Source organism: Phoca vitulina, unplaced genomic scaffold, assembly GCF_004348235.1.
Source record: "Phoca vitulina isolate PV1807 unplaced genomic scaffold, GSC_HSeal_1.0 scaffold2, whole genome shotgun sequence".
Taxonomy (NCBI): Eukaryota; Metazoa; Chordata; class Mammalia; order Carnivora; family Phocidae; genus Phoca; species Phoca vitulina.
This window is the reverse complement of record NW_022589705.1, coordinates 66,827,800-66,842,213: the sequence shown is the minus strand read 5'-3', so window position 1 is coordinate 66,842,213 and position 14,414 is coordinate 66,827,800. Positions and strand designations below refer to the sequence as shown.

Sequence of the window (14,414 nt, the reverse complement as noted above, 5' to 3'; positions counted from 1 at the left end):
TTCCACTGAAATTCATTTGCAGGCTGAGACTTATGGCTTTGCATCCATCTGTGAGAAAGCTGTAGGGAGGCGGCAAGGGCCAGCCCTGGAGAGACCTTTGCTTTATTTTCAGGTATATGATTCCCATTTAGGTGCCAGCTAATCCTATAGTGCTCTCATTTGGCCTTGCGTTTTGGGTTGGTGTGATTTATACCAAGTCATTGTGGCCTAGCAGAATAAATGCCTGTGAGAGGAATAAATGTTGCATTTACGCCTTTGAGCCTCAACTTGAAGATGTTTCAGATCAAAGGTGGGAAGACAATATAACGTAGTAGTTAAGAGTTCAGGCTCTGGAGTAAAATCCTGACCCTATAGCTTACTTACTCTGTGACCCTAGGCAAATTACTTGACCTCTCTGGGTCTCGGTATTCTCACCTGTAAAATGGGCATTATACAACCTTAAAGGGCTGTTGTGAAGGACTGAATGAGATTAAGTACACAGATAATGCTCAGAACAGTTCCTCATACATAGTAAGCATTCAATACATAATGACTTATTTCAAGGATAATCTGGTGGTATAATCTTCATTGTTAGAAGCACTGATGTAGCCAAACACAGGGTCATTAACAACTAGCATGTATGTAGGATCCTTTCACACACTCATGCCTTATGGCAACGTGGAAAAAGGGAGAGATAAAGTCTCAGAGCCCTTTTCTGTGATAGCCAGCTGCTTCACCTCCCTTCATTATTACCCATCCACCAGGATTAGCCCTGGTGGCCCTCTGACCTCTTTCTCCCTCCGTTTTATTTAGAAGCAAGGCAATATTAGAGTTAAAGAAACCGAGTCTGAGTCAGGAAGGGACCTGACCAGGGTTAGTTAGGTATCTAGGCAGTGGCCCAGGTCAGAGAATCCAGATCTCATTATATTTTCTTATTCTGGAACTTTGTATTATCAGATATCACTTGAAATAAATGGACCATTAGAATTGTTTGTGGTAGAGATTTGAGCTATATGTAATCAGATTTTCTGCAATGGTATTTGGTATTAGAATTCAAAGTCCCAGAGTTTTTAGTATGTCCCTAGATTTTAAGTTACACAGGCACTCTTACCCTCTTGCCTGTGTGAGAGAAATCTGTGAACCTTCCCCCATCTGTGTGTGTCACAGTCCCACAGCATGATGGATTGTCTCTGCTTGGGGGAGGCTTAGGACGGGGCTTGAAGGGGCCTTGTAGGTCAGGAGAGAAATACAGCAGCAGGACTGAGCTGGGGGAGCTGCTGGGGAGGGATTAGCAAGGGAAGCGGAGGGCAGGATTGGGCGGGGATAGGCCTCTTCCATGGTGTCTGTATGCATTTTCCTAGGAGTAAAAGAGGGCTGTCCATTACCCTGAGTGCACAAATAAACTCAGTGTTTTCTTCTTTGTAGAAAAAAAGTCCCATGGGGCTTGGGAATATCAGAGAATGATTCTGCACATCAGTGGGAGAGGTGGGGAGTAGGGGGATGGGAGTGGGCAAGACTGACCTTCTGCCGGAGGACCTTGGATTTGAGTCTATTATTTAAATATAGTGGCTCGGATTTGAAAAGTCTCCTGTTCACGTATGTATGTAGCAGAAATAGCCATTGGCAGCCAATTGAGGCCGACTCCTCAATCCTTATCAGTTCCTTCATGGCTCTGTTGCAGAGAAGGGGTTCAGGTCAGTGTTGGTGGTAAAGAGCACCCGCTTCTCCTCTCTCCCTATCCCCAGTCCTTTCCACATAGGGACACAAAGGTGTACAGGAGGTAGGAAGGGAAATGCTCACCATTTTTAATTTTGAGTTGCTAAAGAAGGGGGAAAGTCTGAGATTTAGGCCCAAATGCCAAAGTCAATGGAAGGAAGGAATTCCAGGAAAGAGAAGAGTTGGACCCAAGAGGTGGATGGAGAGGTGAAGGCAGTAGAGCGTGCTAGGGTAAGGACTCAGCAGGACTGCAGTTAGGGCCTAGGCTTTGGCTTCCTTCCTGAGCAGTAAAATTTAAAAAAAAAAAAAAAAAAAAAATCCTTAGAACAACAAAAGTCTGGACGCATGGGCTTCCTTCCTGACAGGCCAACCTGGTGGGGCTTCATTCAGCCTGAGCAGCAGTCAAGGCTGATTTACTGGTAAGAGATCCCAGACAGACATTTGGGCTTAACCCTTTCCTAACTGCAGAGATGTCTCATTGCCAACGCTGCCCTCTTCTTACAGCTTCCCATCGTGGTGTGAGCAGCTTCTTACTATCATTTGTTCTTTATTTAAAGAGGGTACCTGCTGCTGAAGGGCCTAATACCCTCTTCACGAGAAAGCCGAGTCTAGGAGAAGTTGAATGACTTGAGAGATCTTACCATCAAGTCTCTGAGAGGGCTGGCATTGTGGCTTACGGCTGATTTACCTCTCAGGCTCTTGGTGACATTATATTGACTCTGGAGCATTATTTCCATCTTTGGTCATGGGCAGTGCCTCCTGGAGTCTGTATTGGGGTGATCCTATGAGCCCCAGTTCTGCCTCCTTATAGTACTGGCACCGAGAAGGAACACTGCTGCTTATTTTAGGTGTTTATTGGTGTATTATGGATAAAACTGGCAGAGTACATGAGGCATGATTCAGTTTCCATCTTGCTAGTATCATGCACTCATTAATTCATTTAATTATTCAGTAAGTATTTACTAAGTACCCGCATTGTTCCAGGCACTATGCTAAGTGCTGGGGATACAATGATGAGCAAGGCAGATTATATATAGTCCCTGCCTTACTAGAGCTTAAAGTTTAGCAAGCAATTGCAGGATGTTGTGAAAAGTGCTACAATAGGGGAAGTATAAAATGCCATGGGATTAGAAGCTGGAGCACCTAGTCTTGTCAATGAGTGTGGATAACTTTCTGGAGCTAGTGACCTTTAAGCTGGTATCTGGAAATCAAGAAGGAATTACTGTATTCAGAGGGGCTAGGTGTGGCAGTTTGCCTTACTGGACAAAGTATAGCATCTGAGAGTGGAAGAAAGAACTCCACAGAGCTGCCAAGGATTGCTCATGATAGAGTAAAAATAGAATTTCTGTCTGCCAGGACCTGAGACATGACCCTGGATCTCTATAGTACTTCATCCTATAGCCAGGTGTTCGTGAGAACATTCGTTTGGTGCTTATATGCTTCTGAAGCCCAGCATCATGTAGGGTCTTGTTTTAAAAGTAACTTTCTTTTGTTTTGTCTGTTTGTTTTGTTGAAGTATAACCAACATACAATAGTAGATATAGGAGATAACATACAGTAGTAGAAACATTAGTTTAAAGCATATAATATAATGATCCAACAATTCTGTACGTTACTCAGTGCTCATCAAAATAAATGTCCTCTTTATCCCCTTCACCTATTTCACCCATCCCCCACTCACCTCCCCTCTGGTAACCACCAGTTTATTCTCTGTATTTAAGAGTCTGTTTTTTGGTCTCTTTTTTCCTTTGTTTGTTTTGTTTCTTAAACTCCACATACGAGTGAAATTGTAGGGTATCTGTCTTTCTCTCACTGACTTAACATTATACCCTCTAGGTCCCTCCATGTTGCAAATGGCAAGATCTCATTCTTTATTATGACTGAGTTATATTCCATTGTATATATATATATAACCACATCTTCTTTGTCCATTCATCTACTTGAATGGGGTTGCTTCCATATCTTGGCTCTTGTAAATAATGCTGCAGTAAACCTAGGGGTGCATATGTCTTCTTGAATTCGTGTTTTCATTTTCTTTGGGTGAATACCCACTAGAGGAATTCCTGGATCATATGGTAATTCTAGTTTTAATTTTTTGAGACTGCTCCATCCTGTTTTCCGCAGTGGCTGCACCAAGTCATATTCCCACCAACAGTGCACTTTTCCTCCACATCCTCACCAATACTTGTTATTTTTTGTGTTTTTGATTCTAGCCATTTGACAGGTGTAAGGTAATATCTCACTGTGGTTTTGATTTGCATTTCCCTGATGATGAGTGGTGTTGAGCGTCTTATCATGTGTCTGTTGGCCCTCGTATTTCCTCTTTGGAAAAATGTCTATTCAGGTCCTCTGCCCATTTTTAATTGGATTATTTGTGGTTTTTGTATTGAGTTGTATAAATTCTTTATATATTTTGCATATTAACCCCTTATCAGATATATCACTTTCATATGGGAGAAGTCCCATTCAGTAGGTTCCCATTTTGTTGGTTTCCTTCGCTGTGCAAAACAAAAACAAAAACAAAACAAAAGTAACTCTCTAAAGATAAGCCACTATAAAATACTTTCTAATGACATATGATATCTTAAGACCCATGAGCACCCAGAACCATGCTTGGTACAAAGTACTCAGGAAATATTTGTTGAATATGGAAGACCATTACCCTGATGATGTTTGGGGGGATAGATTAAGGGCCCTGGTCTTTTTACTCAAGTTCATGCTCAGCTGTATACTTTGCCTGCACAGAGATCTGATAGGTCCCAAGATCTAAAGTACTCCCTGACCGTTAAACTAAGCCACACAGTACCCAGGATTCTTGGCAGGATTTCTTGGCAAAGTTTCCTATGGGAGGTGCTTTGCTCAGGCGTGACTTTCATGAGGGAGGTTAGGCGTGTAGTGCCAAGACTATTGAAAAAGGAAAAAAAGAAGGCAAGGCAAACCGTTGTTCCAGCCTGGCACACATAGGCATACTAAAAACAGTTCCCTCCAGCCAGGGCCTCGGTACTCTGCCATCCCGGTTGTGGTTTTCCTTCCCCTGGCCTCTTATCGTGGTCATCACTCAACATCCACAGCATTTCCTGTAGAGCGCAGTGCTCAGGGCTGTTTGCAGAGGAGTCAAAAAAGTAGATGATACTTCCTCTTCTTGAGGGCCTATGGTTAAGGTGAGTGGTTAGGATGTATATATGAAAAAAAAAAAGATAATATAAAATAACAGACAACAGGGGCTCTCTGGGATCTCAGGAGTCATTCCCAAGGCTGGGTTTCTTAAACTGTGATCTAAGGACCACCAGCTTCCCTACCACTTGTGGTGGTAATAGAGGAAGGGGTGGTGGAAATATTACCTGTAATGCAGATTCCCAGGGCCCACTCCAGACCTCCTAATCAGAATCACATGGAATGTGACCTGGAAATCTGTATATTTAGCAAGCAGGTGATTCTTAGACTCCTTAAATTGTGTGTGTCACTCACCAAAGGTAAGAGTCTCAGAGGGAAGTTTTCACCAAGGAGTACAGCTTTGGAGGAAGGGCAATCAGTATGGGCAAGTAGAGAGGAAGAGGCTGGGATCCCAGCCAGAAGCCCAGAATGGTAAGAGTGAAGATACTGGATCCACTTAAGACGGTATCTTTCTTCTCCGGTCTCCCGTTAGGCGTAGGATCTGCCCAGCTGCCTCTAGTTGCCCCCTTGGCCTTTGTTCCTCCTCGGGTTGTTTCCCTTTTCCTCCCTTATTGCTGACCGGCTGATCGTACATGCTCAGACCGCCCCTGTCTTGGTACAATACTGTAGTTCTAAGGTGGCCCAGTGGAGGGGCTCACGGTGCTTAGCCAGATGTGAGGGAGCCAATGAGCGCTTTGCTGCTTCCTGGGCTCCAGCCAGCTTGGCTGCTCACTTCTGTTATACTGCCGAGTTGGGGCTAGAGAGGGGTTTTGCCAGCCTCCTCTCTCCTCTTGCCCAGCCCTTAAGCTTTCTTCTTATGCTAAAATGCTCATTTGTAAAGAAATAAGGGTTAGTGGAGGGTTGGAGGGTTAGAGGAATCTCTCAGAGGCTGAATTAGTCACCAACACCTGCAGACTGGCTCTCTGCTTCAAGCTTTAACCCTTCTGGGGACAGCTGCCAGTGGATAGAAGGTTAAATGAACCGCGCGCGAGTGGGGGCTTGGTTCGAGGTTCAGACGGTTCAGCACCTGCACACTGGCGGATACTCTCATCAGTGTTGCTCATGGACTTGGGGGTGGTGTCCTTTTCCCGACACACTCTCCCCTTTTAAAACACTCATCACACTGTATTGTAATCATTTGCCTACTTGCCCCTTGTGTGACTCTACCCAGTGTTTCTCCTCCTATAGCACCTGGCTCAGTAAATATTTGTTGTGAGAGTAAGTGAACGCAGGGTCACTGTTTCCTCGACCGAGTTATGCTGAGTGTTGCCAGCTGGCTCTACCCTCTCCGACATAGTCTGAAGGACCACACAGGATCCACCGCAGGGCTGGGCACGCCCTGGCACATTGACAAGTGGGAAGTGATGACTAGAAATAGAGGCTTTGGAAACAGCTCAGCGACAGGCCAAGAGCACAGAGCCAGAAGCTCCAGCTTCTCATTTACGAGCTGTGTACCTTTGGGCCCGTCCCCTTCTCCCTGAGCCCCAGCGCCTCATATATAAAATGAAAGGTGGCAAACAATCCTCGCCCTACTTTACAGGGTTGTTGAATCAGGAAAGATAACACAGATGTGTTTTGTCATCCAAAAGTTACTGTATAAATGGCACACAAGCCCACAGACCACAAATAACACGTACGCATACCCCATACAATGTATTCATCCCCTTCCAAGAGCATATGTCTAAGGAGCAGCATGGTCTTGGGGGAGCTAAGCGGTTTATGAAATACCTGAGTGTTCAACCTAGAGGGAGCCCTCCTACCTGCAGTTCCAGCCTTGCAGCCGGACTCCAGAAGAGAGGCTACGTTCCCCGCCACCGGCTGAAACATTATTTTCCTAGGTGGTTTGGGACAAAAGTTTTGTAGACTCTTTGTGGATGTAGGTTGGCAGGCCACTTTCTGTACAGCTCTGTGACATCTGAGCCGAAATATTATTTTGCCGGATTCCCACTGAAATGAATTCACCCTCTGCCTTTCTTCTCAGCACAGTTCAGAGCGCCTTTCTTTTTCAGTTCCCAGGGCCTGTGACTCTATTCCTACTTTGGGGAGGGAAATATTTTGACTTAGAGGCAGAATGCCTTGGCCTAAGGAATGATAGACAGAATTGAGGTGAAGAGGGCTTTCTGCCCTGGAGACCTTGCCTAGGCTGCAAGAATAGCCATGCTCTCCAGGCGAGTATGACAAGATGAAGAGGGCCATCAGATTTGGAAGGATTTGGAGGGACTTGCCCCGCAGGCGAGATCTTTAGAAGTCGGAGCTGAGCCAGGAGGATTGGAAAGAGCAAGCATTTGAAAAAGGCTTTCCTTGTGCGGTAAACTTCATTGTGTGATTATTTAATAGACCATTAACAAGCAGATTCATTAACAAGATCTTAATTAACAAGTTCCAGGGTTATTCCTCCAACTTCCCAGGGGAACTGTTCTCCTCCTATTTAGTCCCCGAGACTTCCTATCCTCCTTAAACTAACCATACCCAGACGCATTTAAATTCAGTCTTTTTATTGCAAGAAAAATGACTGCGGGCAAAGACAGGCACGTAGCACTACTCCTAATAAGAAGAGCTAACACCTTTCGAGTGCTTTCCACGAGTCAGACACTGTTCTGAGTGCTTTACAAGTAATTGTGTGTTTAGTCCTCATAAAATCCCTTTGAGATCGATATTGTTATCATGTCCATTTTACAGGTGAGGAAACTGAGGCCCAGAGCATTTAAGCACTATACCCACTGTCACAAAAGCAAGAGATAGCAGAGATGAGATTCAGACGCAGGCAGTCTGGCTGCAGAGCCAATGGGAAGGAGGAAAACCCCAGGAGAGGGAAGTGTATGGGTCAGATTCGTGAGGTAATAAGAACAAGACTTGTATCTGTTCGTGGTGCCCCAGACACTTCTCGGCACCTCATGTCTGTATGCCAGGCTGTGTCCCCACTGGAAGAAATTGTGGGAGTCCTTTGTAGTGAGGCAGCCCTAAGGCGCGGTCTCTTTTGGCCCGCTCACAGGCCTCTGTCGCCCTACCTGCGCTGGGAGTTCCTTGAGGCAGGGACTGTGTCTTATCTCTGTTCTCAGTCCCTAATGTGTTGTCTGGAACTTACTAGTTATGATCTCAAACAAAACAAAACAAAAACCAGTTTGTCACATATACCCCTTGATAGGAGAGGGGGCAGATGGTTTAGCATCTGCTAACTCCTCATGCTGTTTGTGGGTGCTCTGCGCGCCACAGATCGAGCAGCTCAAGGAGAGCTAGCTCTGAGACAGGACAGATGCGTCTAGCCTTTCTGTGCCTCAGTTTCCTCAGGGTCGAGTGGGACTAGCACTAACACCAGTCTCCTGGGGTTGTTAGGAGGATTAAATGAGTTATATAAGATGCAAATAAAGTCCCAAGAACAGTTCCGGGCACAAAGTAGGCCTTTAATACACGTTAGATTTAATAGTCACTATCACAAGGGCTCTGGCACAGTTTTGAAGTCCCTTGAACCAGGCTCTTCCCCCACCAGCCTCTATTCTTTTTCTTTTTTTTCCTCTAAATTTTTATTTAAATTCTAGTTAATCCCAGCTTCTATTCTTGATTACATTATAGGGGCAGTGACTGGTGAGCCCTGATCTCTTATGGGTTTGTGCAGTTTGACGGTTCTTTCTATAGCTGAAAAAAAATTCCCAATTGACCTTAAGGAGCTGGTACCTACAGTGTTGTCTTTCCCTTCTTGGCTCCAGTAAAATGGGGGCTGGAGCAAGGAGACTACAGCTCACCTGATGATCCTCCCCTTTTAACTACCCTAGCTGGCATAGGGTGGAAATAACCAGAATTCCACGCTGAACTCCTACCTGGGGAAGGACAGGGAGCCATCAGGACTTTATTTGGGAACAAAGGGTTTGGTTAGTCTTGTTCTTGGCCTCTTCCTTGCCAGCCTTTCGGAGAGCAAGCTTGTGGACTCTGCCAGCTATGCTGGGGAGAAGATAAGAAGTGGCAGAATGCCTGAAATCACTGGGAAATCTGACCTAGGAAGGAACTGTTGCAGGTTGCTTTCTTTTGCTTGTTCTCTGATTACTTACATGGAGCTTATGTGAAGCTGTTTTCCCCTTTATCCGAAAAAAACAATTACTTCTTTATCCAGATTCTCATCCCATTTGTACATTCTGTAAGTACCCATCTCCTCAGTCTCAACCTGAAGAACTACAAGAGCACCCGTTCTCACACTGGCTACTTTTGCTCCCTCTCCAGGATCCACCCCCTACCCCATCATCTTTCATTAACGATAGATGTTCATAAACCCCCAAACTGGCCTCCCTCTTCCCAACTTAGCATCCTTGTGTTCTTTCTAAGTAGCTTGGCCATAATATCACTTTCTTTAGCAGCATTCTAACTTCTAAGAAGCTTAATAGGCAAGGAGATTGTAGGGTCTTTGACTTTCTCTGAGCCTCAGCCCTAAGTGGTTTATTCTATTAAGCTGATTCTTGGTGGTGGATAGAGCTTTGCTGGATAAGAAGTTGGGGATGAGGAGGGGGGTTGCAGTTTGAGGAATAGGATCCTTTCACTCCCTCTTCCACTGTTCCCCACCCTCAAACCCATTCCTGCACTAGGATCCTGTTTTTAGAGCTCAGGAATGAAGGGGGTGGTGATGGAGCCAAAGCAAAGAACTTTTCTTTGAGGACTTAAGAAGTTGGCTTTTTTTTTTTTTTTTTTTGAGCTGTGCTTTCCTCCTTACTTCTACCCTTCCTGCCCATTTGTTCTTCTTCTTCAATCAGCCACTTTGGGATTTTTCCTTTTTTCCCTTCCACCCTTTTGCCTCCTCTCCAATTCTAGCAACAACAAAAAAAGAAGCAATGAATAAAAATTATGAACTATTGATTCAGAGAGAGGAAATCCAGGTGTGGAATGTAGGAGAAGAAATAACAGATTCAACTCTAACAAAGGAAACAATGCAGAATTCTTCTCAGTGTTCTTTTTCTTTAGAGTTACACCAAGATGAATTTATTCCTTCTGATATTTTGGCCCAGATTAAAGATCTTCAGGTTTCCCTATTAACATTCTCTCTTGGTTCAGAAGGGCCAGCAGGTTGGGAGAGCAGGGCGGGGGAAGAGTGTTTTTTGTTGAATCATGTGGAGTTGCAGGAAAACTATAAGGGAAATTTGTGAGCAGGGAAAACAAGGTTGCTGGAGAAGTGAGGAAAGGAAATCAAGAGTGTAAGTGTAGAAAAAAGTACAGCGAGACAGGTGAAGGGGGGGCTAAGAGGTACAGACTTCTAGTTAGAAAATAAATAAGTCAGGGAGGTGAAAAGTAAAACATAGGAAACATAGTAATATTGTAATAAGGTTATATGGTAACAGATTATGACTGCATTTATCATAGTGAACCTTGTGTCATGTAGAGAATTGTCAAATCACTCTGCTGTACATCTGAAACTAATATAATATTGTATGTCAACTAGATACTTCAGTAATAAGAATTTTTTAAAAAGTACAGGACAATCTTCTCAGAGAGGGCAGGAAGAAAACCAAAAGTGACCGGAAAGCTAAAAAGAAGGAAAGAATACTTGAAGATGGAGGTGGGAGGATGATGGAACATTTGAAACATTTCAGGGAATTATGAACAATTTGTTTCATAACATACCCATTATTGATGAAGGTGTAGGGACACAGGGCCTTGTACATAGCTGGTGGGACTGTAAAGTGCTGTAGTCTCTTTGGAGGGCAATTTGGCAATATCTATGAAAATTTTAAATGCAAATATCCTTTGATAGTTCAACTGTAGGAATCTATCCTACATATATTTAGTCAAGTACATAAAGATATATGTACTTTATAATATTGTTTGTAATTTGAAAAACTAGAAGCAACCTAAATGTACATTGATAGGGAATTGGTAAATTATGATACATCTATATAATAGAATACTAGGTAGTGGATTTAAAAAAGTAAGTTAGGGGGCGCCTGGGCGGCTCAGTCGTTAAGCGTCTGCCTTCAGCTCAGGTCATGATCCCAGGGTCCTGGGATCGAGCCCCGCATCGGGCTCCCTGCTCTGCGGGAAGCCTGCTTCTCCCTCTCCCACTCCCCCTGCTTGTGTTCCCTCTCTCGCTGTGTCTCTCCCTGTCAAATAAATAAATAAAAAATCTTTAAAAAATAAAAATAAAAAAGTCAGTTAGGGCCGTAGGTGCTTATATGTAAAACAAGGTACAGAGAAGCATATGACCCCTTTGTATAGAAAAGAAGATACATACATATATATCTTTATATGCATATAAAACTTTTGGAAGGGGACAAAGGAGGTTGTTAACAGTAGTTTTATTTGGGGAGTATGACTGGGAAGGAAAGTAGAAGTAATACTTTTTATTTTATGCTCTTCTGCAATATTTGAATAGGTAACATGTATACGTACTATTTTTATAATTTAAAAATCTAGTTTATGATTTAAAACATAGTTTGGAGGTGCTAGTATAGAAAAAGGACATTAGGTAAAAACTAAAGATATCTGAAGTATGAACTTGAGTTAGTAATAGTGTATCAACATTGGCTCATTAGTTATAACAAATGTACCATGCTAAAAATAAGATGTTAATAATAGGGGAAACTGGGTGTGAGGAATATGGGAACTGTCTGTACTATCTTTGCAATTTTTCTGTAAATTTAAAAATTTCTAAAAAGTTTATTATAGAAAGACAGTTTGGGGGCGCCTGGATGGCTCAGCCAGTTAAATGTCCAACTCTTCATCTCAGCTCAGGTCTTGATCTCAGGGTTGTGAGTTCAAGCCCTGCATTGGGCGCCACTTAAAAAAAAAAAAAAGACAATTTGGAAGACTATATTATGGGAAAGGCCCATGACCTAGCATTTAAGAATTGAATCTTAGAGAGGTGATTTGATAAAGCTGGATGATTTCTCTAGTTCTAGAACTCATTACTGATTGGTTCCATTTCTTCCAAATGCCAAGTGGAATGGGGTGGATAGTCACAATTGCTGCAAGAAAGTGTCTAATTTTGTTGTTGTTGTTATTTACAAAATTAATTTTCTTTTCTGAATTAGTTTATAAAAAGGTTAAAATAACTGATGGTTATTTCCGCTTCACCACCCAAAAAGTGCAGACTGGTGCAGGAGCTACCTAGTGAAGGGAGTTTAAAAATGAAGAGACTTAAAGGTGATCAAATGCTTGCTACTTTCTTCAAGTGAGCGAGATGGGGTAAACAGAGAGCAGATGTGAGGACTAAGTTGTATTCCACTTAAGCAGTTCTGTTTGTGGTCATTTATATGAGATTTGGCACTATGGCCCAGTAGGAACAGGACAGAAGACTCTATCCCTAAACCATCCTCTAAGTGGGCTCTCTTCCCTTCTCATGCACTGGTCAGGGCTAGTGGTGGCCATTGGCTGAGTTCTTTGCAGGATTAGGGTCTAGAGAACGCAGACCTGCCATTGGCTTAATAGGGTATGTGCTCTTCTATATTTCTGCCTCTGATACTAAGAAATGGTTAAGACCAATGATAAGAATTTTCCCTTTGAACTAACTTACATGCCAGCCAGAGGAAGGCAGACTTGGTTTTACCCTTCCGTGTAGTAAAGGGAGATCTCTAGGCCTTACTCCCAGTTGGCCCTGGCACCCAATTCAGAGGAGGGATCCTTTATAGTATTGGATACAACTAACCACTGACTTCATCCTTCTCGGAATTCCCACTCCCTTGGCTTCTGGGACATTACACTTCCATTGTTCTTCCCTTACTCCTTTCCCCTTGTTTCTGTTCTCACTATACCTGTGTTTCCCTGTATGACAGCACTTAACAACTTCTTTATTGTGACACAGTATCTTGTCAATTGGTGAGGGGAGTAAAGTGCTGTGTTCGTCTGTAGAGGAGTGTTAAAACCACAGTCAGCTAAAAGTTGGTCTGCTTTTTAATGTCATCATGTGCTGGCAATTTTAAACAACAGCGGTTAAAATATTTCTCCCCGAAAATATCTTTTGTTGGTCTAAGTTCTAAAAAAATTGCTGTTGTTACTCTTGAGTTTTACTAATCTATGTGTAACTTTTATTTTTTTATTTTATTTTATTTTTTTTAAAGATTTTATTTATTTATTTGAGAGAGAGAGAATGAGAGCGAGCGAGTACATGAGAAGGGGGAGGGTCAGAGGGAGAAGCAGACTCCCCGCTGAGCAGGGAGGCCGATGCGGGACTCGATCCAGGGACTCCAGGATCATGACCTGAGCCGAAGGCAGTCGCCCAACCAACTGAGCCACCCAGGCGCCCTATGTGTAACTTTTAAATTAGCATGTTTTAAATTCTATGATTTAATAAACATTGTATTCTATAAGGAGGAATTGGGAGAACTTTTAGTTATACTGCGGACCCGTGACAACTGCAGGCTCAGTTCACTTTGCAAGCAAGTGCCTAAAGCTCAGAAGCAGTTGAGCTCACTTAGGAATCCAGCTCCTGTGATATTGAACATTTCTGCATGCAAACGGTAAATTCAAAATAAACAATGAGAGCATGTTAATTGTAAAGCTAAAGAAACAAAAATTGAGTTATTTCAGTCGGCCATTCTTTTTGACCTCTTGGAGTTCTTATTTATGTTTAAACTTTGAAACAGTGAAACAAACTATGAAGTGGGGTGTGACATTTTCGTTTGGTATGTGCATATTTTAGTTCATCTAGTAAATAGTTGACTAGAGTATCTTTAAAAATCAAACATTATTTTTAAATTGTTAATACTTATGTTAAAACTGAAGAATCAATCAAGAAAATAAGTGTTATGATTGATTATGGTGTGATTATTTATTTGTCATAAAAAATAATCCGCCGCGTCCACTATGCCTGGTTTGCCCCTGGAGGTGATGTTTCAACTGAAATATGAACTGTGAGCAAGTGACAACCACATAAGGGTTTGGGTCCTGGTACATGTGAGGGACAGAGAGTCTGAGGGCTGGGATGGAGTGAACTTGGGGAAATAAAGCAGTAAATGAAAGAAAGAGCAGCCTGATATCCATGAATCTTTTAGATCATAGAGAGTTTGGATTTTATTATCTATGCAACAGGAAGCCACAGAGTGTTTTAAATGGAGAAATACCATGTTGCGATTTATCATTTAAAAGAGACTCTGGGGGCGCCTGGGTGGCTCGGTCGTTAAGCGTCTGCCTTCGGCTCAGGTCATGATCTCAGGGTCCTGGGATCGAGCCCCGCGTCGGGCTCCCTGCTCCGCGGGAAGCCTGCTTCTCCCTCTCCCACTCTCCCTGCTTGTGTTCCCTCTCTTGCTGTGTCTCTTTCTGTCAAATAAATAAATGAAATCTTTAAAAAATAAATAAAAAATAAATAAAAATAAAAGATGACTATGGCTGTTGTGTGAATAATGGGTCCAAATAGGGTGTTAGTAAAAGAAGATCATTGCAATAGTCACAATGAGAGAGACGGAAGAAATAGTGCTTTATACTTATTGAAATATCCACAATTTCCCAGAGTAGGTACTCAGTAAATACTAAATAAATAAATTTGTAGAACACTAAATGCTTAAAAAAGAAAAAAAAAACCGCAAAACTGCAACAGAGCACCTGCTGAACAACACGGTGGTAAGCCAAGACCACGTACTGTGGAGTTCAACACA

The 14,414-nt window shown here is 42.8% G+C and overlaps 1 protein-coding gene across 2 annotated transcripts in view; it reads left to right on the top strand.

Annotated features, from left to right (window-relative positions):
* The window catches only part of RNF220 (ring finger protein 220), a 221,782-nt gene that overhangs the window by 15,177 nt on the left and 192,191 nt on the right, over window positions 1–14,414 (top strand). The window lies entirely within an intron of this gene.